The 24,542-nt window shown below is 39.1% G+C and overlaps 1 protein-coding gene across 1 annotated transcript in view; it reads right to left on the bottom strand.

Moving 5' to 3' along the window:
* PLA2G4A (phospholipase A2 group IVA) overlaps positions 1-17,620 on the bottom strand; it is a 173,408-nt gene extending 155,788 nt beyond the window's left edge. The window contains exon 1 of the mRNA XM_061383506.1: positions 17,499-17,620. The gene's annotated coding sequence lies outside the window, so the exon portion shown is untranslated. The remainder of the gene's footprint in view (positions 1-17,498) is intronic.
* Positions 17,621-24,542: the final 6,922 nt, after the last annotated feature.

Raw genomic sequence — 24,542 nt, 5'->3', positions numbered from 1 at the left:
GGACTGAGAGCAAAATGCCAGCAGGCATGGGGTTTTATGGCTTTGCTGTATGTTAGTTGCAGGACATGAGAGTCTCTAGCTGTAGCTCTGGCTTCTCTTGTGGTGCAGGGGCTCTAGACCACAAGGGATCAATACTCGCAGTACACAGGTTTACTTGCCCCACAGCATGTGGGCTCTTAGCTCGCCAACCAGGGATTGAACCCATGACCCCTGCACTGGAAGGTGATATCTTAACCACTGGACCACCAGGGCAGTCCCAGGTTTGGCTTCTTCTGATGCCTTTCTTCTTGGTTTGAAGATGCCAGCTTCTTCCTGAATCCACACATGGTCTTTCCTCTGTACCCATGTTCCCCTGGTGTCTCTTTGAGCGTCCAAATCTTTGCAACCCCATAAACCATAGTCCACCAGGCTCCTCTGTCCATGGAATTCTCCAGGCAAGAATACTGGAGTGGGTTGCCATACCCTTCTCCAGGGGATCTTCCCGATGCAGGGATCAAATCCAGGTCTCTTGCATTGCATGCAGATTCTTTACCGTCTCAGCCACCAGGGAAGCCCCTTCTTACAATACCAGTCAGTTTGATGAGGGTCCATCCTGAGGGCGTCCTTTAATTCTGTCATCTCTTTAAAGACTTAAATCTCCAAAAGCAGTCACATTCTCAGGGCCAGGGTGGGGGTGGTTAGGACTTTAACATATGAATGGGGAGGAGCACAAATTAGTCTATCACAGTTCAGTAATATAAATGCAACAGATAAACAAATAAGCATACAATTGCTAATGGAGAAGGGTGGCATTTGAGAAGGGAGGAGTAACCAGCAGAGAGGTCCCTAGAGTAACTAGAGAGGTGCCTAGTTTAGGTCATAAAATAGGCACCTAAATAGGACTGTGAGGAGATAAAGGAGAGAGAGCACAGCACTGTTTAAATAGACCAGCCTCCCTCATCTGGTTATTTTGAAAGCACACCCCATACGTGCACATGTGCACACGTGTGCATGTACGCACACACACACACACAGTGTACTTCAGTGAGACACAATGCATAATGTAGTTTATTTCACCCTTTCATGATTGGGAAATACAAAACTATTTTAAGGACCAGAGAACCGGCTAGCCCAGTTTCACACGCTGCGTTACAAAAAAGCAATAATGTCTCCTCACAGTTTGCTGTTATTTTTCCATTGTTTCACCTCTTTGGTGGCAAAAAATAAGGAGCCACTCGGGCTCTATTTTAAGATCACAAAAAAGAAGCAGTCATAATCACCACCTAGACAGACCTTGTGCACATTTGTAAGCTGAGGTCTAAAGATACAAACAAACCTAGAGTTCACCCAGTTACAGAACAGCTGAACTCATGCTGCACTCTCAAGCTGGGGCCCTTTCTTTACACCCTTTCAGCATCCCTTCCTCTCCTTTCCCTCCACTCCCCCGAAAAACACTCAGGCTAAAAAGATAATAGAGCCCAGATTAGAAGAGCATTTGTATACAACTTAGCTTGACCACTATTTTAAGTTGCTAAGCTATTTTTTGGTGGTGTGAAGCAGGCTTAAGATATGAATCTGAAGGAAAGGAATAACTGAGTTTCTCTCTGTGATTGGTTAAATAAAGCTGGAAAAGAGCCATTTTCACCTTTTATCCTTTTTTAGATTTGAATCATAATTATTAGACGCTGACTTCCAAATCCTACATGGACGGTTTTTAAAAATTCCTCTTCTCACAATGGACCTAGAGTCTATCATACAGAGTGAAGTAAGTCCGAAAGAGAAAAACATCATATATTAATATATATATGGAATCTAGAAAAATTGTACAGATCAATGTATTTGCAGGCAAGGAACAGAGACTCGGATATAGACAACGGGTGTGTGGACACAGAGAGGGAAGGGGAGGACGGGCTGAACTGAGTAGCACTGACATATATATACACTACCAGGGGTGAAATAGACAGCTAGTGGGAACCTGCTTTGTAGCACAGAGAGCTCAACTCAGTCCTCTGTAATGATCTTAAGTTGTGGGATGAGGGGAGGTGGAGGGTGGGAAGGAAGCTTAGGAGGGAAGAAACACCTGTGTACATATAGCTGATTCACTTTGATGTATAACAGAAACTAATATCATATTGTAAAGCAATTATATTCCAAAAATAAAATATGAAAAAAAAAGTTTTTAAAATTTTTCTTCCCCACACAGAATGCTATGGAATAATGTCTCACTGACACTGAACAAACTATATCATGCTCATTTTCAGAAAATGTTCCACCTTTATATAAAAGAAACCTATCATGGAGAGGAATCAGTATTAATGCTTCTTATGATACTGAAGCTGAAACTCCAGTACTTTGGCCACCTCATGTGAAGAGCTGACTCATTGGAAAAGACTCTGATGCTGGGAGGGATTGGGGGCAGGAGGAGAAGGGGATGACAGAGGATGAGATGGCTGGATGGCATCACTGACTCAATGGATATGAGTCTGAGTGAACTCCAGGAGTTGGTGATGGACAGGGAGGCCTGGCGTGCTGCGATTCATGGGTCGCAAAGAGTCGGACATGACTGAGCGACTGAACTGAACTGAACTATACCTAACAATGTGGCACAAAATGCCAGGAAAAGGAATGGATTTTGAAAAGTGCATTTATTTCTACAATTTTCTCTCTCCAGACCAGACGGTTTGCAAATATGTCCCCCTAGAGTGTATCTGTGTTTTGTTGAGGGCTCCACTCCCTCTTTAATTGCTGCCTCTTTTTATGACGTACTCAAGATTGCCACAGCAGGGAAAGCCATATCTTTTTCTAAAGAAAACAGTCCAGGGAAAACCCCCAGGAAAACCGTCATGCTGGCTTCAGTGTTTCATGAAAGCCATTTTATTACTGGATGAGTTATAACATTCTGGAGAAGTTTTACTTTTCAACTCACACTGTAACTATTTAAAGTAGCCACTGAGGTTGATCTCATAATTAAAAGTGGGATGCTGACTATGATCTCGAAGTGGAAAAAAAATGAAAGAAAAAAATAGCAGGAGTTGTGGAAGATCAAAGGCCGGGTATACCCGCCCATCTCATGGGATACTGGGAAGCTAAACCATGAAGCATGACATGAGCGTTCTACAAATCCTGGATTGTGTAACATTATGAATTTAAGTTCATCATTCTGTTTTCAGGTTGTAAGAAGTTTTAGAAGGGGTTTCTGGATACAGTGAATGACAATTCGCTTTTGAAATAATCCAGAAATTTAGTCTTTTGCAGGATTAAGAACTCTGTTCATAGAAAGTGTGCATTTGAGGAGGAGTTCTCAGGAGCCCTTAATATGTTTTGTGTCTTGGATCTCTCTGGCAGTCTGATGAAGCCTACAGACCCCATGATATAGTCTGACACTGAAAAATTCTTAAAATGAAAACACTGGGTTACAAAGGAAACCAATTATACTGAAATACATGGACTCTATGCAGTGTAGTAGACCTCTTAAATGGTATTTATATATGTTTTGAAGGCTTGCGTTTTCTCTTGCTACCTTTGTGGAATACACCCATGTAATTCTAAAGTTCAATGTAAAATTTTTTAAGACAGAAGAACTTACAGAATGATAAGGGGTAAAACAATAGAAAACTAAATTGCTTTTGTTCTCCCTCTGCTAGCACTATAATAAACATGCAAAGCCAACCTGAATATTTAGGGGTTACATATAATAAGCACATGGAGAAAGAAATGGCAACCGCCTCCAGTATTCTTGCATGAAAAAGGCCATGGGCAGAGGAGACTGGAGGGCTGCAGTCCATGGGGTCACAAAGAGTCAGACATGTCTGAGCGACTAACACACACACACACATGTAATAAGCAGAAATAAATGCACTTTTCAAAACCCATTCCTTTTCCTGGCATTTTGTACCACATTGTTAGGTATAGTTAAGGTTGAAATGAACTAGAAATACTCATTTGCTCCAAATTATGAAGTTTACATTTCCTCAACCTTTGATCAACAGCAGAGAACAGAGACAAGAACATTAATAAAACCTGTCAGAATGTTTCAGTTGAGCTTCCGCCCATGAAATATAATGCCTCAATGGGTTTGCGAAAATGCAAAATTACCAAAAGCAAAGTTACACTCTTCCCTTCATTTTGGACAGGAAGAAGTTTGATAACTATACCACAGCCTAAGGACATATGGGCAGCACCAGGAATAAAGTCCAGGATGACTTTCCAACACATGTTAGACACACGTCATTGAAACAGGGAGGGAAGGAGGACAAAGAGGCATCTCCTGAGTGCCAGGCAGTGTGTCTGAGAAACATCTGAGCCAGAAGCACACTCAAGTTCATCTGATCACAAACAGCTTCCTCTCCATACCTCCCTGCCCAGCCTGACACACACAGATTCACTGCTTCCATTCATGGAAGCACCTGGCCATCAACAGTATAAAATTAGAGCACTTCAATAAAAGTACTTATGAAAAATGGCTATTGAATCAAAAATTTATTACAAGATTTTTTTAAACTTTGAGGAAATACAAGAGTCAGTATTTCTTTTTTTAATAACCTTTATAAAACTTTTTATTTCATATTGGGGTATAGCTGATGAACAGCATTGTGATAGTTCACGGTGAACAGCAGAGGGACTCAGCCATATATATACATGTGTCCATTCTCTCTCCAACTCCCATCGATTCAGGCTGCCTCATGACATTGAGCAGAGTTCCCTGTGCTGTCCAGTAGATGCTTGTTGGTTATCCATTCTAAATACAGCAGTGTGTACATAAAAAGACCCTTCTTTTCAATGGTGGATTACAATCACTAAATGTTTCAGCTCTCTTTACATTGCACAGTTATATTCTTTGCAGCCAAAGATGGAGAAGCTCTATACACTCAGCAAAAACAAGACCAGGAGCTGACTGTGGCTCAGATCATGAACTCCTTATTGCCAAATTCAGACTGAAATTGAAGAAAGTAGGGAAAACCACTAGACCATTCAGGTATGACCTAAATCAAATCCCTTATGATTATACAGTGGAAGTGAGAAATAGATTTAAGGGCCTAGATCTGATAGACAGAGTGCCTGATGAACTATGGAATGAGGTTCGTGACATTGTACAGGAGACAGGGATCAAGACCATCCCCAGGGAAAAGAAATGCAAAAAAGCAAAATGGCTTTCTGGGGAGGCCTTACAAATAGCCGTGAAAAGAAAAGAAGCGAAAAGCAAAGGAGAAAAGGAAAGATATAAACATCTGAATGCAGAGTTCCAAAGAATAGCAAGAAGAGATAAGAAAGCCTTCTTCAGCGATCAATGCAAAGAAATAGAGGAAAACAACAGAATGGGAAAGACTAGAGATCTCTTCAAGAAAATCAGAGATACCAAAGGAACATTTCATGCAAAGATGGGCTCCATAAAGGACAGAAATGGTATGGACCTAACAGAAGCAGGAGATATTAAGAAGAGATGGCAAGAATACACAGAAGGACTGTACAAAAAAGATCTTCACAACCCAGATAATCACGATGGTGTGATCACTGACCTAGAGCCAGACATCCTGGAATGTGAAGTCAAGTGGGCCTTAGAAAGCATCACTACGAACAAAGCTAGTGGAGGTGATAGAATTCCAGTTGAGCTATTCCAAATCCTGAAAGATGATGCTGTGAAAGTGCTGCACTCAATATGCCAGCACATTTGAAAAACTCAGCAGTGGCCACAGGACTGGAAAAGGTCAGTTTTCATTCCAATCCCAAAGAAAGACAATGCCAAAGAATGCTCAAACTACCGCACAATTGCACTCATCTCACACACTAGTAAAGTAATGCTCACAATTCTCCAAGCCAAGCTTCAGCAATATGTGAACCGTGAACTTCCTGATGTTCAAGCTGGTTTTAGAAAGGGCAGAGGAACCAGAGATCAAATTGCCAACATCCGCTGCATCATGGAAAAAGCAAGAGAGTTCCAGAAAACCATATATTTCTGCTTTATTGACTATGCCAAAGCCTTTGACTGTGTGGATCACAGTAAACTGGAAAATTCTGAAAGAGATGGGAATACCAGACCACCTGATCTGCCTCTTGAGAAATTTGTATGCAGGTAGGAAGCAACAGTTAGAACTGGACATGGAACAACAGACTGGTTCCAAATAGGAAAAGGAGTACGTCAAGGCTGTATATTGTCACCCTGCTTATTTAACTTATATGCAGAGTACATCATGAGAAACGCTGGACTGGAAGAAACACAAGCTGGAATCAAGATTGCCGGGAGAAATATCAATAACCTCAGATATGCAGATGACACCACCCTTATGGCAGAAAGTGAAGAGGAACTCAAAAGCCTCTTGATGAAGGTGAAAGTGGAGAGTGAAAAAGTGGGCTTAAAGCTCAACATTCAGAAAACAAAGATCATGGCATCTGGTCCCATCACTTCATGGGAAATAGATGGGGAAATAGTGTCAGACTTTATTTTTCTGGGCTCTAAAGTCACTGCAGACGGTGACTGCAGCCATGAAATTAAAAGACGCTTACTCCTTGGAAGGAAAGTTATGACCAACCTAGATAGCATATTCAAAAGCAGAGACATTACTTTGCCAACAAAGGTTCGTCTAGTCAAGGCTATGGTTTTTCCTGTGGTCATGTATGGATGTGAGAGTTGGACTGTGAAGAAGGCTGAGCGCCGAAGAATTGATGCTTTTGAACTGTGGTGTTGGAGAAGACTCTTGAGAGTCCCTTGGACTGCAAGGAGATCCAACCAGTCCATTCTGAAGGAGATCAGCCCTGGGATTTCTTTGGAAGGAATGATGTTAAAGCTGAAACTCCAGTACTTTGACCACCTCATGTGAAGAGTTGACTCATTGGAAAAGACTCTGATACTGGGAGGGATTGGGGGCAAGAGGAGACGGGGACGGCAGAGGATGAGATGGCTGAATGGCATCACCGACTCGATGGAGGTGAGTCTGAGTGAACTCCGGGAGTTGGTGATGGACAGGGAGGCCTGGCGTGCTGCGATTCATGGGGTAGCAAAGAGTCGGACATGACTGAGAGACTGATTTGATCTTATCTGAATGGTTCCAAGTCTATAACCACTGTCTTCTAGGGAGCACTGAGGTGGCCTTAGAAGCTTGCAGGAGTTGAGGAGTAAGATATAAACCATACGCAAGAACCCAGCTAGACATCCAAGAAAGGTTGGCAAGGCAACAGTTAAACTTTTAGAACTTAACAATCTGTCAACTAGGAAGGAAAAGGAGCCCAGCAGGATGGCTCCTGGAAATAGGTAAAGGCACTGAGGGTCACTGAAGTACAGAACCAGGCCTACCAGTTGGCTAAGCCCAGAGTCCAAGAGTTTAAAAGAACAAAGACTCAGTCCTTGCCAATCAGATGCTGGAAATCAAGCTAATTTATGACTACTCCCTACTAGTTAATAATTACCCTAGAAAAAAGGATGTGTCTTCTACAAGCTCATGAATTTCTATGTATTTTTGTTTTCGGTGTTTTGTTTTATTTGCTTTGTGTATTTGGTGGTTTATTTTAAGGATTTCTAGATATTCTTTCACTTTTTAAAGATTTCACTCTTTCTAGATTTCTTTCACTCCCGCTGAAACAAAACAAAACAAACCTCTCCAGAAAAACTTAAGGCATTCTGGCTTCTCTAGGTTTGCTCCTGGCATTTAAACACAGCTGGAGATAAACCACCGAACCTGGCAAACTGGTTTTTAATCTTAGGTTCACTTTCTCAAATCTCAGAGCAGCTCTCACGACTCCACAGCATCTCTCTAAATTGTTCTGGTGCCCTGTATGCCAACACTAGAAAGACTTTCTTCTCCCCTTCAAGTCTCTCACATGACCCCACCCTCACTCTTGGCTGTGACCTCATTTCCCTTCACTGAAAAAACAGAAGGCAGCAGGCTGAAGTTCCCCATCTTCCCACCAGAGACTCTGCAAACTCCTCTGCCCAGGCACTCGGGTTCTTCTACTCCCCGTCATGAAGGAGGCAGAGTTCCTCCTCCTGTTGCGACCCATGGGTGGCTTCTAGACACAAAATCCCTCTATCTTCCTCAGGTGCTTCCCCCTAATGGCCATGCATTTCTTTTCTAAGTTATCAAACTTTACTTTCTACTAGATCAGCTGATTGGCAAACTTTGCTAGTCTCCCCGCTGACTTCACATTCCTTTTGCCTTCATGTTTCCATTTTTTAAAAAATAGTAGGAATACACCACTTGCTTTAATGACTAGAAAAACAATTATGGTTACTATTAAAATATCCATAAATTACCAAATAAAGCTGAAAAAAAATCCCTTCCAACCTGTTTTCCAGTGTCGAAGATTGCCTTCTCTCTGGGTGTTTTTCCACCCTCTTTTTCCATCAGTGAACATGCCTGGGGTCTCTCAAAAGACAAACTCCCACTTTCTACATCAGTACCAAAGATGCCCCAACATAACTCCTCAGGGTTCTGCCAAGGGTGTGTCTCCATTTTTACATTGTGTTTCGTGGACAGATTTCTCGAAAGGGCCATTTGCTCCCAGTGTATCTATTCATGTCCTCAGAGTCCTCACCTCCCATCCCCTCCACCATGTTATCGAATCCCCACCACTCCACTGGAACTGCTCTTATTACCACCACTAATGACTTCCAAGTTTTCAAATGTGGTTGTCAACTGTCCTATCCTGTTTCTCTGGAACCACTTTGCTTTTTTGGTTCCATGACATCATCCTAACTCCTGGTTTTCCATCAGATTTCTTGGTTGTTCCTTTGCAGGCTTATTTGCAAATGCTGTTCTCTGTCTGAAGCTCCCATCTGAGCCTCACCACCCTCAATCCCTTCCCCTTTCATGCCTGGCTTCTCAACCCTCACATCCCAGTTTAAATTTTACCTCCCCAGGAAACCTTTCCTTCACCTCCCCAGGTTAGCCTGTACTAATAAAGTCCATTTGCTCCTCTTATTATTTGCTTAATTATTATCTCTCTCCTCCAAGAAGGAATTAACTCTTTATTCAGGTATGTCATAAACGTAGCACAGTGCCTAGCATGTAGGTAGTATTAACTAAAACATACTGAATTCGTGAAGGAAAAAATGTGCATAGTCCAGAGATCAAACATTCCTGGATAATACTAGCATCTGCCTTTTTATTTCCTTGACCCAGCAGGTAAAATTCTTAAGTGAAAAAGTGAGTACAGAGTATCTAACATGCTTTCTCTAATACCTCTTCTTCTTTGAAGAATTAAAAAAAGGTATATGTTTCCTACTCTTTTCTTAGGCATGTTACATATATTAATGAATGCGCGTGCGTGCTAAGTCACTTCAGTCCTGTCCGACTCTTTGCCACCCCATGGGCTGTAGCCCACCAGGCTCCAGCTCTTCCCAGGGAAGAATACTAGAATGGGTTGCCATGACCTCCTCCAGGGGATTTTCCCAACCCAGGGATCAAATCATATTCATGAACAGTATCTAGAAATTCTTTTCTTCACAGAAACTTATTATTTCTACAAGAGTGCTCTTTTCATTGTGACAATAGCTCATAAGGTATTAATCAACCAAACCAATTTATCAATTTAACACATAATTTAAGCAGACAGTAAAATTTTCTGCAAACACTGAATGAGTCTCAAAAAACTGGTTTTTTTATTGCTTTTCACTGACAATAGAGTGGTCATTAGTGATAAAAATAAGAAAAAATCTCATATAAACATTGTGAACTTTTATATATTTTAAATATAAACCCCTGATTGTCACTGCCTCAAAAAATAAGTACCACACATCTTAATATTTTGCAACTAAATTTTTAATTAAGAAATCTTTTTAAATTAGAATTTTTGCTGTGAGAAATCATCCTAAAATATGTTAAGAGCATACTTATCAATGATATAATGATATTCTGAAGTTATATTTGAACATGAATTCCCATTACACACTGAAAGCAATGATTTTGAAAACTATTCCATGAACTACAGAAATGCCCTAGCAGTGTCTCTTTGAGATCTAAGTTCATATAACCTCAGCCAGTTTTAAACTCGTCTGCCACTTCTTTATGACAGTTGCATGGAAAGGAAGTTGATACCTGTTTGAGGTAGATAATAACAGGGATTGATGGATACTAAGAAATCTTAATTACAAATGCAGGAATCTAGTATGTCCTCAAAACCATATGCATCTTTAGATACTTTCCTCCAGGATGCTGCTGCTGCTGCTGCTAAGTCGCTTCAGTCGTGTCCAACTCTGTGCAACCCCATAGACGACAGCCCACCAGGCTCCCTTGTCCCTGGGATTCTCCAGGCAAGAACACTGGAGTGGGTTGCCATTTCCTTCTCCAATGCATGAAAGGGAGAAGTGAAAGTGAAGTCACTCAGTCGTGTCTGACTCTTCTCGACCCCATGGACTGCAGCCTACCAGGCTCCTCCATCCATGGGATTTTCCAGGCAAGAGTACTGGAGTGGGGTGCCATTGTTACTTAATTGCTCTAAATTACTTTCCTTACTGGACAGATGGCGCTAGTGGTAAAGAATCTGCCTGCCAATGCAGGAGACACAAGAGACATGAGTTTGATCCCTGGGTTGGGAAGAACCCCTGGAGAAGGAAATGGCAATTCCCTCCAGTATTCTTGCCTGGAAAATTCCATGGATAGAGGAGCCTGGAAGGCTACAGTCCATGGGGTTGCAAAGGGTTGGACGCAACTGAGCACATGTACACACATGCACTTTTCTTACTACTCACATAATACTGCATCAGCTACATATAAAAAGACCACAAAATGGACTACCTTTTTGTCTCAAGAAACAAACAATGAGAGCCTGGGGACAATTCTGGTGTTCCAGAGGTTAAGACTCCAAGCTTCCACTGCTGGAGGCATCAGTTCAATTCCTGATTGGGGAATAAGATCCAGCATGCCAAGAGGAGGCTGAAGAAAACTTACAGACACCAGTTATCTCCTCTTAAACAATCGCAGGCAGACACTGTCTCTTCTACAATTACAGATGCAAGAATCTCTCAAGAATACATAAAGGGTCTAACATCTCAAGTTACTGCTGAGGTACGGCACTCATCTTGTTGAAGCTGTGGACATAAAAGTATGGGGCAAATAGGAAGTGTGTCAGTTTACTGACCAAAATTCAGAAGCTACCTGCTGACCTAATGTATCAAGTGGCACAGTTTCATCTAGCAGTCAAACATGACCTACTGTGTATTACTTATGACGGAGTTTTATATATATGTGTAATAAGCCACTCTATAACTAAAGTTGATTTTTACTCCAGAAAAAAAAAAAAAATTTAGTTTAGGTAAGCTACTGAGTTGTTTGGAAAGTAAAATAATTGTTTTTCATACAAATGATAAATCCAAAGTCAGAGTAACTATTTTGATACAAATGCTTTAAGCTAACCACCAATATTAATGAGGCCAAAAGAACCATAGGCTCTGCAGGTTGTACTCAGAATATTCTAAAAAATGCTCTGTTACTAAATAAAAGCAAAACCTTTGGTAGAATTCGTGTTTTTTGTACAATTCATAATATGTCTATTTTGTATTTTGGGGTTAAACTTCATATACCTTATTTTCTTAAAGTAGCATATATCTCTATACAATGCTAAATAGTTACAAAGTAAGAAATTCTAAATTATATAATACTTCTTGAGACTTTCCTGGCAGTCCAGTGGTTAAGCCTCTGTGCTTTCAATGCAAGGGGTGCAAGTTCAATCTCTAGTCAGGAAAATAAGATCCCACATGCCCTGCAGTGCCTCAGGCAAAAATAAATTAATTAATTAATTGGGGGAAAAAAAGGAAAAAAAATTTTAATTAAAAAGGAGCTAATTCAACAAATAAATAAATCATATACTACTTCTTCAATCATTCTTAAATGTTTATGCAACTTCCTCTATTATGTCAATCAGTAATCTTATAATCCCATGATAAGAACAGAATAGTTAATAGGGGAACTGTTGGCATGTGTACTTTCTAATTCTTCCCCTATAATTTTTCTGACGTTAACACAAACAGGAAGAGGTTGACAGTCTTAAATAACATGCATCAAAACTGGAAATATAAACCAATCAATTAGTCAATTGAAGCATACAAAATACATCAAAATAAAACTCATAAGACTTGGATACTAAATAAGCTAGAGCAAGTCCCCAACATATGAACTAGTTCTATTCCAAGAGCGTATTCGTAAGTCCAACAGAGGTAGCCTAGGTACCCAGTTAACACAAGCGACTATATAGTGCTGTACTGTAAGGGTTTATAGTAATACTTGTCACACAAATAATATATACATAAAAAACCAACACAAAAGATAAAGAAAACATTTTAAATCTTACAGTACAGTACTTTGAAATGTACAGTAGTATGGTATAACAGCTGGCATACAGGGGATGCAACATATGTTCACATCTTTGAAAGTTTACAACTTGAAGGTTTGTATATAAGGGACTTACGGTATTTAACTGTCCACTCACACCTCTTTCACATTTGTAAAATGTGAATATCTGCTCTGCTAACTTACATGGTTATTATGTGAACAAAGTTCTTAAGCCATCTCTTTACAAACCACAAAACGCTATGCAAACAAAAGGTATTATTGTCCCTCTGATATTTTGTTTCAAACTAGGTAATCAGAAAACAGACTGTAAATTAAATAAAATGAAAAACAAAACTCAGTGTTATAAAAATGAGTTTTTCATATTATGGAAGACTGAAATCACACATATTATGGATATTTGTTTTCTAACTCAAAACGAACTATTACCTAAAATGCATAAACTTCCCTGCAGACTTCAGAAGTCAAGCAAATGAGGAAGATTAAGGAAAAGGGTGCAGTTGATTTACAAGTGCACTCTCCTCCCTATAAAAAGGGAAAGCAAGGGAAATGAGTGCAACGTGGTCCCAGTCCTTCATCTTTGACTCAGTGGTTATTAAACTCTGACAGGGATCACTTACAGACGATTGCTGAGTTTCACTAAAGCTATTTCAACTCATTCAATAAGCAATCAAACTGGTGGTGCAGCTTCATTAAATCGGCTTATGGAGAGCACTGAATTATTTAAGCTTATTTTATATTTGTATGCAGGAATCAAAGAGAATCCCAAAAAAAGTGAGAATCACACACTGGCAAGGGTAGCAAAATTTGGGCGCATCTCTTTTTCTCAGGTGTGTGGCAGCATCAAAAGACAGCAACAAAATCGGCTCTGTTGTACTGGTTTTTTTGGAAAGAACTTCAGAACCAACTCTTTGGTTCTCCCAACTGTCACTGCCCTAGTGGCCAAGGAGCAGAAGATCAATAGCTAAAGCTTAAATTCACTGTCTCTAAGTTGGTTCTTGACAAACACGGACACCATTTTTCTTACAAAGCCTTTAGAAAGAGTCATCTGTAACCCTTAGTCCTGTCTCCATCTTCTCTACATTAAGCAAGTCTGGACGTTCCTAAAGCTGTGGGAGATTCTACAAAAGTTTTGGCCCTCTTCTCGGAAACCTCTTCTACTTCCCTGATTTTGTAGAAAATGACAGTCTATGAGAATAAAAATAACTTGCTTTCATTTTTCTATGCATCTCACCCACTTTCTACGAAAAGTTATCAGGAAACAATATGAACAATCCTCTAAACTTGAAAAAAGCAATGTTTACAGAATTTCTATTTCCATTTCAAAATTTGGCCCTTAATGTTAAGACCCCTAACACTCTTCAGAATTATTGAGGACCTGAAAGGGCCTTTGATTATATAAGTTATATCCATTGATATTTACCATATTAGAAATTAAAACTGAAAAAAAGATTTAAAAATCACATTAAAAGAGGCAATTCATAAACACAGAGACAGAAGAGGCTGTCATGAAAACTGTTCAACCTTATTTCTGAAAGAAATGCAAATTTAAACGAGATACCATTTTCATATAACAATTGTCTCAGTTTTTTGATTTGCTGTTATTTGTTCTCTTTATATATTAACATCATGTTGGCTTAGGGAAATTATACTCTTATTCTATTTATACATGGATACAACATTTATCAACAGAAAATTGGCAAAAATAATAACTAGCACTCCACAATATTTTGCTGAATACTTTTTAAATCCTCTACTCAATAAATATTATTATTAACCTTTTACAGTTGACAAAAGAACATTTTGATAAAGCATTTGACTTAACGATCTCACCTGTACTTAGGAGAACTTTTAATAGAACTTGAAAAATACATTTTAAGAATCTATCCAGGACTTCCCTGGTGGCACAGGAGATAAGAATCCACGTACCAGCGCAGGGGAGACTGGTTTGATCCCTGTCCAGAAGATTCCACATGCCACAGAGCAACTAAGCCAGTGCGCCATGACTGCTGAAGCCCCAGTGCAGCAACTACCGAGCCCTCATGCTCCAGAGCCTGTGCTCCACAAGAGAAGCCACACCAACGAGAAGCCCAACCGCTGCAACAAAGAGTAGCCCCTGCTCGCTGCAACTGGAGAAAGCTGGCACACAGCAATGCACACCCAGCACAACCGAAAATAAATAAATAAATAAATTTTTAAAAATCTATCCAAATGAAATAAACAAACATTTGTATTGAGAGGTCCTAAGTGAAACACTATTAATAACAGCAGAAAAATTTCATCCATGTAAAGATCTAGCAATTTATAATCAGCCAATACAGAATTTCCACTGACAAAAAATTAGATCTTAGAACCATACGCTCTGGCTCAGGGCTAGATTGCCATTGCTTGCATAGTGCCTGACACATGGGAGGGCTCAGTAATATTTGTTTATTATATGAATGAATAGTAAAGAAAAACCAAAGACTATAAAAATGTCTTGAGAGAAAATTTCATGATTGAGGAGAAGCATGTTACAAAACAGCATGAACAGTGCATTAAATTAATTAAACATGGAGGTCCTTAGACTAAGGTGACCCTGATCCCACCACAACCTGCATCAGCAAACCAAAATTTAAGCCAGAAAATGCCTCAAAGTTACAAAATCAAAAACTAAGGACAATCATTCAGAAATAGCCAACTAAGCTTTATAGTGTCAGTGAAGCATTCCTAACCACTTCTGGTTGGGCACTGCCTCATGCCAATCACTTTTTCCTCAAATAAACTCAAAAAATTTTAATATGCCTCAGTTTATCTTTTAACAAGTGCGATCACAATTTTGTGAAATCTACATATGGATGAATGTATTATAGAAAAATGTCTAGAAATATGAAGAGATGTATATAGTTGAATTCCTTGTGTCTATGCTGATGCATGCTAGTTACTCAATAAATATTTCTGATTGAATAAATGACATTTTAAAAGTAGTTACCCCTTAGGGGGACTATATGTACAGTTTTCCTTTTCCTCTTTGCAATTTCTATATTTGACAAGATTTAACCAGTAAGCGTGAATTATCTTTGTAATAAATAAGAATATGATAAAACATAATTATGCTGGGAAATGTCATTAGGAATTTTGGAGCAAAAGTAGCAAATATAGACATCCTACAATCTAATAAAAAAAATAACATGTATCTCACTTCCCTATTATGTTTTACTGATTGCATTTGGCAATAAGAAATATCAGATGTTACAGAAAAATGGCAAGCTTAAGATTGTACAGCTACTATTGGGGTGGAGTCTAGAATGTAGGTCATTTGATTTCCAGGCAAGTAGTTTTTCTATTACACCAATTATTTAGAGTTCTGAAACACTAACTGAATAAATGCAATATTCACTATAAGGCAGTTCTTATAAGTGAAATAATTTGCTAATTATTTTATACTGTCAGAAAACTCCAAAATTCTAAGAAATACTATGTTTTCACATGACATGAATCATTTGGAGAATCTGAAATTCCTAAAGGTGTTTAAAAATTTGTGCATTTTAGAGGAACATATGTCATTATTCAGGGAAGGGGTCTATCGCTTTCATAAGATTTGTAAAAGGGTCTGTGAAAATAAAAAAGAAGTTGAAAATGACTAAAGCTTAACTCTGCAAGCAAGAGGAAGAAAAAAACTAATGGTAAATAAAAGGCATAAGAGAGGAAAAGGAACCATAGCTAATTCTGAATTCCTCTTTTTTATTCCTGGAACATATTTTTTTAATATGCAAACAATTTGGTTTTTATGACTTTGCTTTCTAAGCAGACACTAGGAATGATATTGATGGGTTAAAAACACAGGCAAATTACCTCTGTGGGATGAGCTTTATCAGGTACTGTTAGCAAGAAGCTGATAAATGTAAAATGTAAAAAAAAAAAAAAAGAAATTAACATTGCAAGTCACTTTCGAGATATTTTTCATTCATGTTTAATTGAGAAAAGGAAAATTATTAAATAGATTTCTTAGTTTCTTGTCCCATGAAATGTGCTTCCCCTACAGGAAGTTTGTGAAGCAGTTTTGAGCAAATGCAGATTAAACACTTCTCTGTGCATTTCACAATTATTGCTTAAATGAAAATTTAACTCTTCCTTTGCACAATGAAAGAACCAAATACCTGTTGTTTAATCCCAATATTCAACTTGATCGGCAAGGTTTAGAGATATCTGGAATATAATTTTAAAACTCTTAAGCAAGATTTGTTTCATTACTCTTCCCTGCAAACATCTCTTAGGCCACAGTTTCAAATTTGTGCAACAAACAGAAATAAAACAAAACAGAAATTCCCTTTGAATCCAAAAGGTTATACATGCAAATATCATAGCTTGAAATTGACATACACCCAAATGGTCTGCCTCCAGTATGCTCCACCTCCCTTAGATGAATACGTGCTTACGTCATCAACCAACCTGAAGACCATTTCTTGTTTTACTTTTTGAGGTCATTTCTAAGACTAAAATGAGTACAATATAGGAGACTTAAATAAGTTAAACCACTATCATTTCAAATCCAAGTGGCTTTTTTATTCTTTTTTTAAGGAATGCTTTCAATACGAAATTACTAAAATAGTTTCACACTCAAAACTTAACTTTCTTATTTGAGCAAATCTTTTCCACATCTAGTTCCAAGCTCTGCCCTCTTGGCATGTCCAATAACTTAGAAGGACGAATCAGAAGGCCAGTCATTGTACAATCAGTTTTTCAATGTTGTCTGTCTTTTCGCACAACACTGCTACACATTAAATACCCAGGTACGCTTTGCATAAGTAACCGAAATGACCGTTTATCAATTAAACCTTAAATGAATCGATAAATTCCTTCACTAAAGATCCTCAGGACTGTCAAACAGCAGGTTGCTTGAGTGTGGGTATTGGCCACCACCTCACGTGGAGCTCTAGCTAGAGTCACCTCGCCTCGGTTCTGAACGTTAGCTTTCTTTCCGGGCTGTAAAAGAAGGAAACGCCTTATCTTGGACTCCACAGTGCATCTAGCCCCCGGAAAGCAAACTGGCATTTGTTAGAAGGAAATTAAGGTCCCCCGATCTGTGTCTCATTGCAAAAGGCAGAGGACATGCAAACTTTCGAGAGAGCGATGACTCCTAGTCTTCCCTCCGTCCCTCCTTCCTTCCAAGCAAGGTAGAAACTAAAAGTTAGCGAGAGTGGGAGAGAGACCTGGAGCTAGCGGGGGTGGGGATGGGGGAAGAGTAAATAGATTGCTTACAGTTCCCAGAGTTACAGTGAGATCCTTCGGGCTCCTTTACGCCTGTAGTTTTCTGTCGGGATCCTTTCTTAGCCCGGGACCACAGAGAAGTTCAAGTCTTATCCTTGGTAGGAGGGGCTAAAATGTGGGCTGGTTTCCTTTCTTCTTTGCAGATGCGTTAAGGTGGAATTAAAGAGGAAGGGAGGGAAAGCGCTGTTCTTGGAGGAGCTAACATCTTAAATGTCAATGTTTACTGTTTAGAACTAGGAGGCTGAAGTCAGACAACATGCACAAGTAAAATGTAAGTTAACCAGTTCTAAATGTCATGGATGCTGTGTATGTGTGTGTATGTTTGAATATACTTCTTGTCCTTAAGTAGCTACTGCTTCCTCCTTTTTTTTCTAAACAAGAACTCAATTGAAAAGATGAGTATCAGGATGGGGAACACATGGATACCTGTGGCGGATTCATTTTGATATTTGGCAAAACTAATACAATTATGTAAAGTTTAAAAATAAAATAAAATTAGAAAAAAAAAAAGAAAAGATGAATAACCCAGAGCATTTTTTTTTTCCTCTTTACAAAGGCAAAGTTTATAACGAACCTAAAATATAGGCTACACATTTTGGAGATGAACTATTAAACCACTTAAAAAATGAAATCCATTTAAATATTTCCTCCCCAAACACCAAAGGCCAGTTAATAACCACGTGCTTGTAAATTTAAGATTAAAGACATACCAAAGAATGTAATACATATGTTGAGATTTAGGGGGAAAAAAATCAAATCAGGTTAAATCAAAAATATGCAAAGTAAATTCAAATACCTGATGTCACTGTAACAAAGGTATATAGATTAAATTTATCCATATTCCGTAAGAATCAATTAGTGCCTTTAAAGACTGACCTATTCATTTAGTATATCTTGCTTTTCAAACACAGGATCTTCTAATTTGGTCTTTTTTTAATTTATTTTTAATTGAAGGATAATTGCTTTACAGTGCTGTGTTGGTTTCTGCCGTACAAAAGTGTGAATCAGCCATAAGTACACATATGTCCCCTCCCTCTTGAAACTTGCTGCCACCGGTTACTGCATCCCACCCCTGGAGGTTGTCACAGAATACCACGTTGAGCTCCTTCTGTTATACAGCAATTTGCTGTTAGCTATCTATTTTACATATGGTAGTATATATGTTGGAGAAGGCAATGGCTCCCCACTCCAGTACTCTTGCCTGGAAAATCCCATGGACGGAGGAGCCTGGTGCTGTAGTCCATGGGGTCGCACAGAGTCGGACACGACTGAGCGACTTCACTTTCACTTTTCACTTTCATGCATTGGAGAAGGAAACGGCAACCCACTCCAGTGTTCTTGCCTGGAGAATCCCAGGGACGGGGAGCCTGGTGGGCTGCCGTCTATGGGGTCGCACAGAGTTGGACACAACTGACGCGACTTAGCAGTGTATATGTTTCAGGGCTATTCTCTCAGTTTATCGCACCTTGTCCTTCCCCACTGTGTCCATAAGCTTGTTCTCTATGTCTGTATCTCTACTGCGTCCCCGCAGACAGGTTCATCAGCACCATTTCTCTAGATTCCATATAGGCGTTAGTGTATGAATTTTGTTTTTCTCTTTCTGACTTACTTCACTCTGTATAACAAGCTCTAGGTTTTATCTTTCATATTGAGCACACTCTTTTAAAACATTTTCAAAGACTATAACTTCCACAGATGCCATCATTAAATTTTCTGGAAAATTATTTGCTTTCTGTAGCCCAAGATCCAACTTCTTTTTGTCTTGATTTTCTCCCATAAATTCAAACGCTATATCATCAATCTCTCCTTCCTAAAAAAAAAAAAAAAGGTCTGTGGTGTCTCTAAAAGTCAAGATTTTTTTCTTTCCAAAGAAGATTCTGAATTTCTGAAGGTTAAGTATGCTAAGTAGAGGAACAGAGAGCACACTACTATTTTTTTTTTTTTTACCTTTTTCCCAAGGTAACAAAAAAGAGTATGTTTTGCATGGCAGACATCCTAAGACTCATTTTTTTTAAATTTTATTTTATTTTTAAACTTTACAATATTGTATTAGTTTTGCCAAATATCGAAATGAATCCGCCACAGGTATACATTTGTTCCCCATCCTGAACCCTCCTCCCTCCTCCCTCTCCATACCATCCCTCTGGGTCGTCCCAGTGCACTAGCCCCAAGCATCCAGTATCGTGCATCGAACCTGAACTGGCATCTCGTTTCATACATGATATTATACATGCTTCAATGCCATTCTCCCAAATCTTCCCACCCTCTGCCTCTCCAACAGAGTCCATAAGACTGTTCTATACATCAGTGTCTCTTTTGCTGTCTCGTACACAGGGTTATTGTTACCATCTTTCTAAATTCCATATATATGCGTTAGTATACTGTATTGGTGTTTTTTCTTCCTAAGACTCTTGTGAAGAAAGACTCCTTTGAAAAACAGCTTCACCATGCTCAAATCAGTTTGATAATAAAAAATTGTACCTCAGTATTTGGAGGGGATAACAGTGTGTAACCTGTTAAAGATAAAAGTTTTGATTCTGTTGTTCAGTCTCTTAGTCATGTCCGACTCTTTGCAACCCATGGACTCCAGCGCACCAGGCTTCCCTGTCCTTCACCATCTCCCGGGGTTTGCTCAAACTCATGTCCACTAAGTCGATGATGCCATCCAACCATCCCGTCTTCTGTCATCCCCTTCTCGTCCTGCCTTCAATCTTTCCCAGCATCAGGGTCTTTTCTAATGAGTCAGCTCTTCGCATCAAGTGGCCGAAGTATTAGAGCTTCAGCATCAGTCCTTCCAATGAATATTCAGGACTGATTTCCTTTAGGATGGACTGTTTTGATCTCCTTGCAGTCCAAGGGACTCTCAAGAATCTTCTCCAACACCACAGTTTGAAAGCATCAATTCTTTGGCACTCAGCCTTCTTTATGGTCCAATTCTCACATCCATACATCTTTAAAAGCATTTAATCAAAAAAAGTTTTGATTAAATGCTTTTAAAGAGAATTCCAGGGTATGTTATGATTAGGGTTAAAACATATGGGGAGGACTTCCTTGGTGGCCCAGTGGTTGAAATGCCATGCTTCCACTGCAGAGGGCATGGTTTTGATCCCTTGTTGGGGAGCTTCCACATACTACACAGTACGGCAAAAGAAGCAAACAAAATGTGTGGGCAAATGAAGCGACTGACAAAGAATTAATCTCAAAAATAAACAAGCAGCTCATGCAGCTCAATTCCAGAAAAATAAACGACCCAATCAAAAAATGGGCCAAAGAACTAAACAGACATTTCTCCAAAGAAGACATACAGATGACTAACAAACACATGAAAAGATGCTCAACATTACTCATTATCAGAGAAATGCAAATCAAAACCACAATGAGGTACCATCTCACGCCAGTCAGAATGGCTGCTATCAAAAAGTCTACAAACAATAAATGCTGGAGAGGGTGTGGAGAAAAGGGAACCCTCTTACACTGTTGGTGGGAATGCAAACTAGTACAGCCACTATGGAGAACAGTGTGATGTATGTGTTGATGTATGGCAAAACGAATACAATATTGTAAAGTAAAAAATAATAATAATAATAAAAATTTTTTAAAAAGAACAGTGTGGAGATTCCTTAAAAAACTGGAAATAGAACCGCCATATGACCCAGCAATCCCACTGCTGGGCATATACACCAAGGAAACCAGAATTGAAAGAGACACATGTACCTCAATGCTCATCGCAGCACTGTTTACAATAGCTAGGACATGGAAGCAACCTAGATGTCCAGTGGCAGACGAATGAATAAGAAAGCTGTGGTACATATACACAATGGAATATTACTCAGCTATTAAAAAGAATGCATTTGAATCAGTTCTAATGAGGTAGATGAAACTGGAGCCTATTATACAAAGTGAAGTAAGCCAGAAAGAAAAATACCAATACAGTATATTAACATATATGTGTGGAATTTAGAAAGATGGTAATGATGACCCTATATGCGAGACAGCAAAAGAGACACAGATGTAAAGAACAGACTTTTGGACTCTGTGGGAGAAGGCATGGGTGGGATGATGTGAGAGAATAGCATTGAAACATGTATATTACCATATGTGAAATAGATCGCCAGTCCAGGTCTGATGCATGAGACAGGGTGCTCAGGGCCGGTGCACTGGGATGACCCTGAGGGATGGGATGGGGAGGGAAGTGGGAGGGGGTTTCAGGATGGGGAACAGATGTACACCCATGACTGATTCATGTCAAAGGGCAAAAACCACTATAATATTATAAAGTAATTAACCTCCAATTAAAGTACATAAATTAATTTTTTTAAATGTATGGGCAGATGTTTGCCTCTTTCCACCCTTACTAAATCAGGCTGACTTAACTCCATCCTTATAGTGAATAATCTACTGCAGGTATGTCTCTTCCTCTCTGGAATGCATGTCGGATCACCTCGCATTGCCCACATTCTATTCAGTTTGGCTCCCTACCTATGATCTCATTGTTTGCGTGGACTCCTTGATGAATGATGCCTATTCAAATTGGCTGTCCTTGCTTTGTCCTAGTTCCTCTAAAAATGTTTCCAACATTAGCCTACTAGTTCCAAGAATCTCCACCTTAGGTAATACAGTCCCTGCTTTCATAGCCTGTCTCAATATATAGGATGAATTAGGTGTGAAGACTGTTACTCATCCTATGTACTGGGCCTGCCCATCAAGATTTGTTAGAAGGAATATAGGTGGGCCCATCTGAAACTGAGCAATATTGTATGTAGCAGCCTCTTTAAGTCCAATCCCACCTTATGCATTATTACTAGTCTTTAAGTTTCAGATCCTTTACCATTAGTTATGAAAATTTTGAAAAATTTAGACAGAAGATAATAAGGTAATTTAATCACTAGATAAGTAAGCAAAAAGAACAGCCTAAGAACTTGCTGAATTAACTACAAGAAAGTAGTTACTTATCAAAAGCCATGGCTTAAAAGCAGAAAAGAAGACTGATGTTTCATGACTGATTTTTCTTCCTATATGTGCAGTCGCTTTCTATTCTCTTTTTCACGACTTCTACTTCACCTTTCCTATATTCTAAGCACATGAAAACGATCAGTCTCCCATGACCTTGGACTTGAGGAATAAGGTACTATTTGATAGTTTAATCCGTACATCCAGTGAAAATTATTGCCAACACGGGCTGCTTTTAGAGAGACCTGAGAAGAGGACTCTAATACAGATTGCAGATAGAACAAAGAAGGTTCTAAGTGGTCACCAGTGAACCAATTTACTTATAATAATATGTCCCTCTCGTATACTGCTTCACTTGGGTGTTCTAGTCCATAATGCAACAATAGTGAGAGTAAAACAATAAATTGGTATTGTCACTGTTTGTGAATATAATTAATGAGTCATTCCTCTCTTTATGCATTAACAGAATCAAGTTAATAAGACACCCCAATCAAAGAAAATGGAAGTAATTCTCACTTGTGAATTTTTTTGTCATCCAGCTAATTAACTCTCATCTTTCATTCAGACTGCCACAGAAACTAATCTCCTAGCACAACTTTCTCTACTAAAATAATCCTACTTATTCTGTCAGGCTTACCTCAATTATACCTTGTCTGAAAACTTTCTCTACCCACTCGCCTTTCCAGCAGAATTATTCTTTCAATTTCAAGATGAACACTTATTAAAGCACTGATAAATTTGTATCACACTTGGCTGTCCAAGAAAAAATATTTTATGCTCCACGATGGTAAGAAACAAACCTTAATTTTAGAAAACCCTTTTTCCACACAAAGTCTATAACATATTAGGAGCTCAAAGGATGTTTGTTGAATTTGTTATTGGTGATATTAGGTTCAAAGACGTCTTAAACCTAACACCCAATTAGCACCCTACTTGTCACTGCCGTTTGCATCATTATTAAAGAAGAAAATGTTAATTTTTTTAATGCCTCTACACAGTTGTTGTTGTTTAGTTGCTAAGTCATGTCTGATTCTTTGTGACCCCACAGACTGTAACTGACCAGGCTCCTCTGTTCATGGGACGTTCCAGGCAAGAGTACTAGACTGGGTTGCCATTTCCTTCTCCAGGGGATCTTCCTGATCCAGGAATCAAACCTGTGTCTCCTATACTGGCAGGCATTGGCAGGCAGATTCTTTACCACTGATCCACCAGGGAAGCCCTGTGTCCCCCACCCCACCCCCCGCACACACACACACTAATAAAATTCTTGGAAATATGAAGATAATCAGAGACAAGGGTGAAATGAACCCTAATTAAAATATATTTACAATTAATTTAAAAATTAGATATCATGGGAGTTCTCTGGTTGCCTAGTGGTTAGAATTCTGAGCTTTCACCACCATGGTCTGGGTTTAGTCCCTGGTCAGGGAACCGAGACTTTGCATGGTGCAGCCAAAATAAATCAGTATTTTAAAAAATACATAAAAATTAAATGTCATGATGAAAGCACAGATCTAGGGAAAGTATATTTATGAACAATAAGAACTCTATTTTAATAGCTAAATACCTACTAGGGTTTATCATCTCAGAGAAGGCGATGGCACCCACTCCAGTACCCTTGCCTGGAAAATCCCATGGACGGAGGAGCCTGGTAGGCTGCAGTCCATGGGGTCGCTAAGAATCAGACACGACTGAGCGACTTCACTTTCACTTTTCACTTTCATGCATTGGAGAAGGAAATGGCAACCCACTCCAGTGTTCTTGCCTGGAGAATCCCAGGGACGGAGGAGCCTGGTGGGCTGCCATATATGGGGTCGCACAGAGTCGGACACGACTGAAGTGACTTAGCAGCAGGGATTATCATCTATACTTTCAATGTACATTTACTGTACCCATGTTTGCATCAATAATTTGACCTAAAAAATGGAAGTGATATTTTTCTCTCAATTACTATTTTTTTAATTGAACATGTTAGAGAGATTATTACTACTTTATGAAACTTTTTCCTCCTCAATGGTTTTTTTAAAAATATATTCAGAGGACTATACCAAATAATAGTATAGCATTACCAACACAATAGACATG

The sequence above is a fragment of the Bos javanicus genome, chromosome 16, assembly GCF_032452875.1.
Source record: "Bos javanicus breed banteng chromosome 16, ARS-OSU_banteng_1.0, whole genome shotgun sequence".
NCBI lineage: Eukaryota > Metazoa > Chordata > Mammalia > Artiodactyla > Bovidae > Bos > Bos javanicus.
The sequence above is the reverse complement of the archived record's forward strand: the minus strand, read 5'-3'. Positions and strand labels throughout refer to the sequence as shown.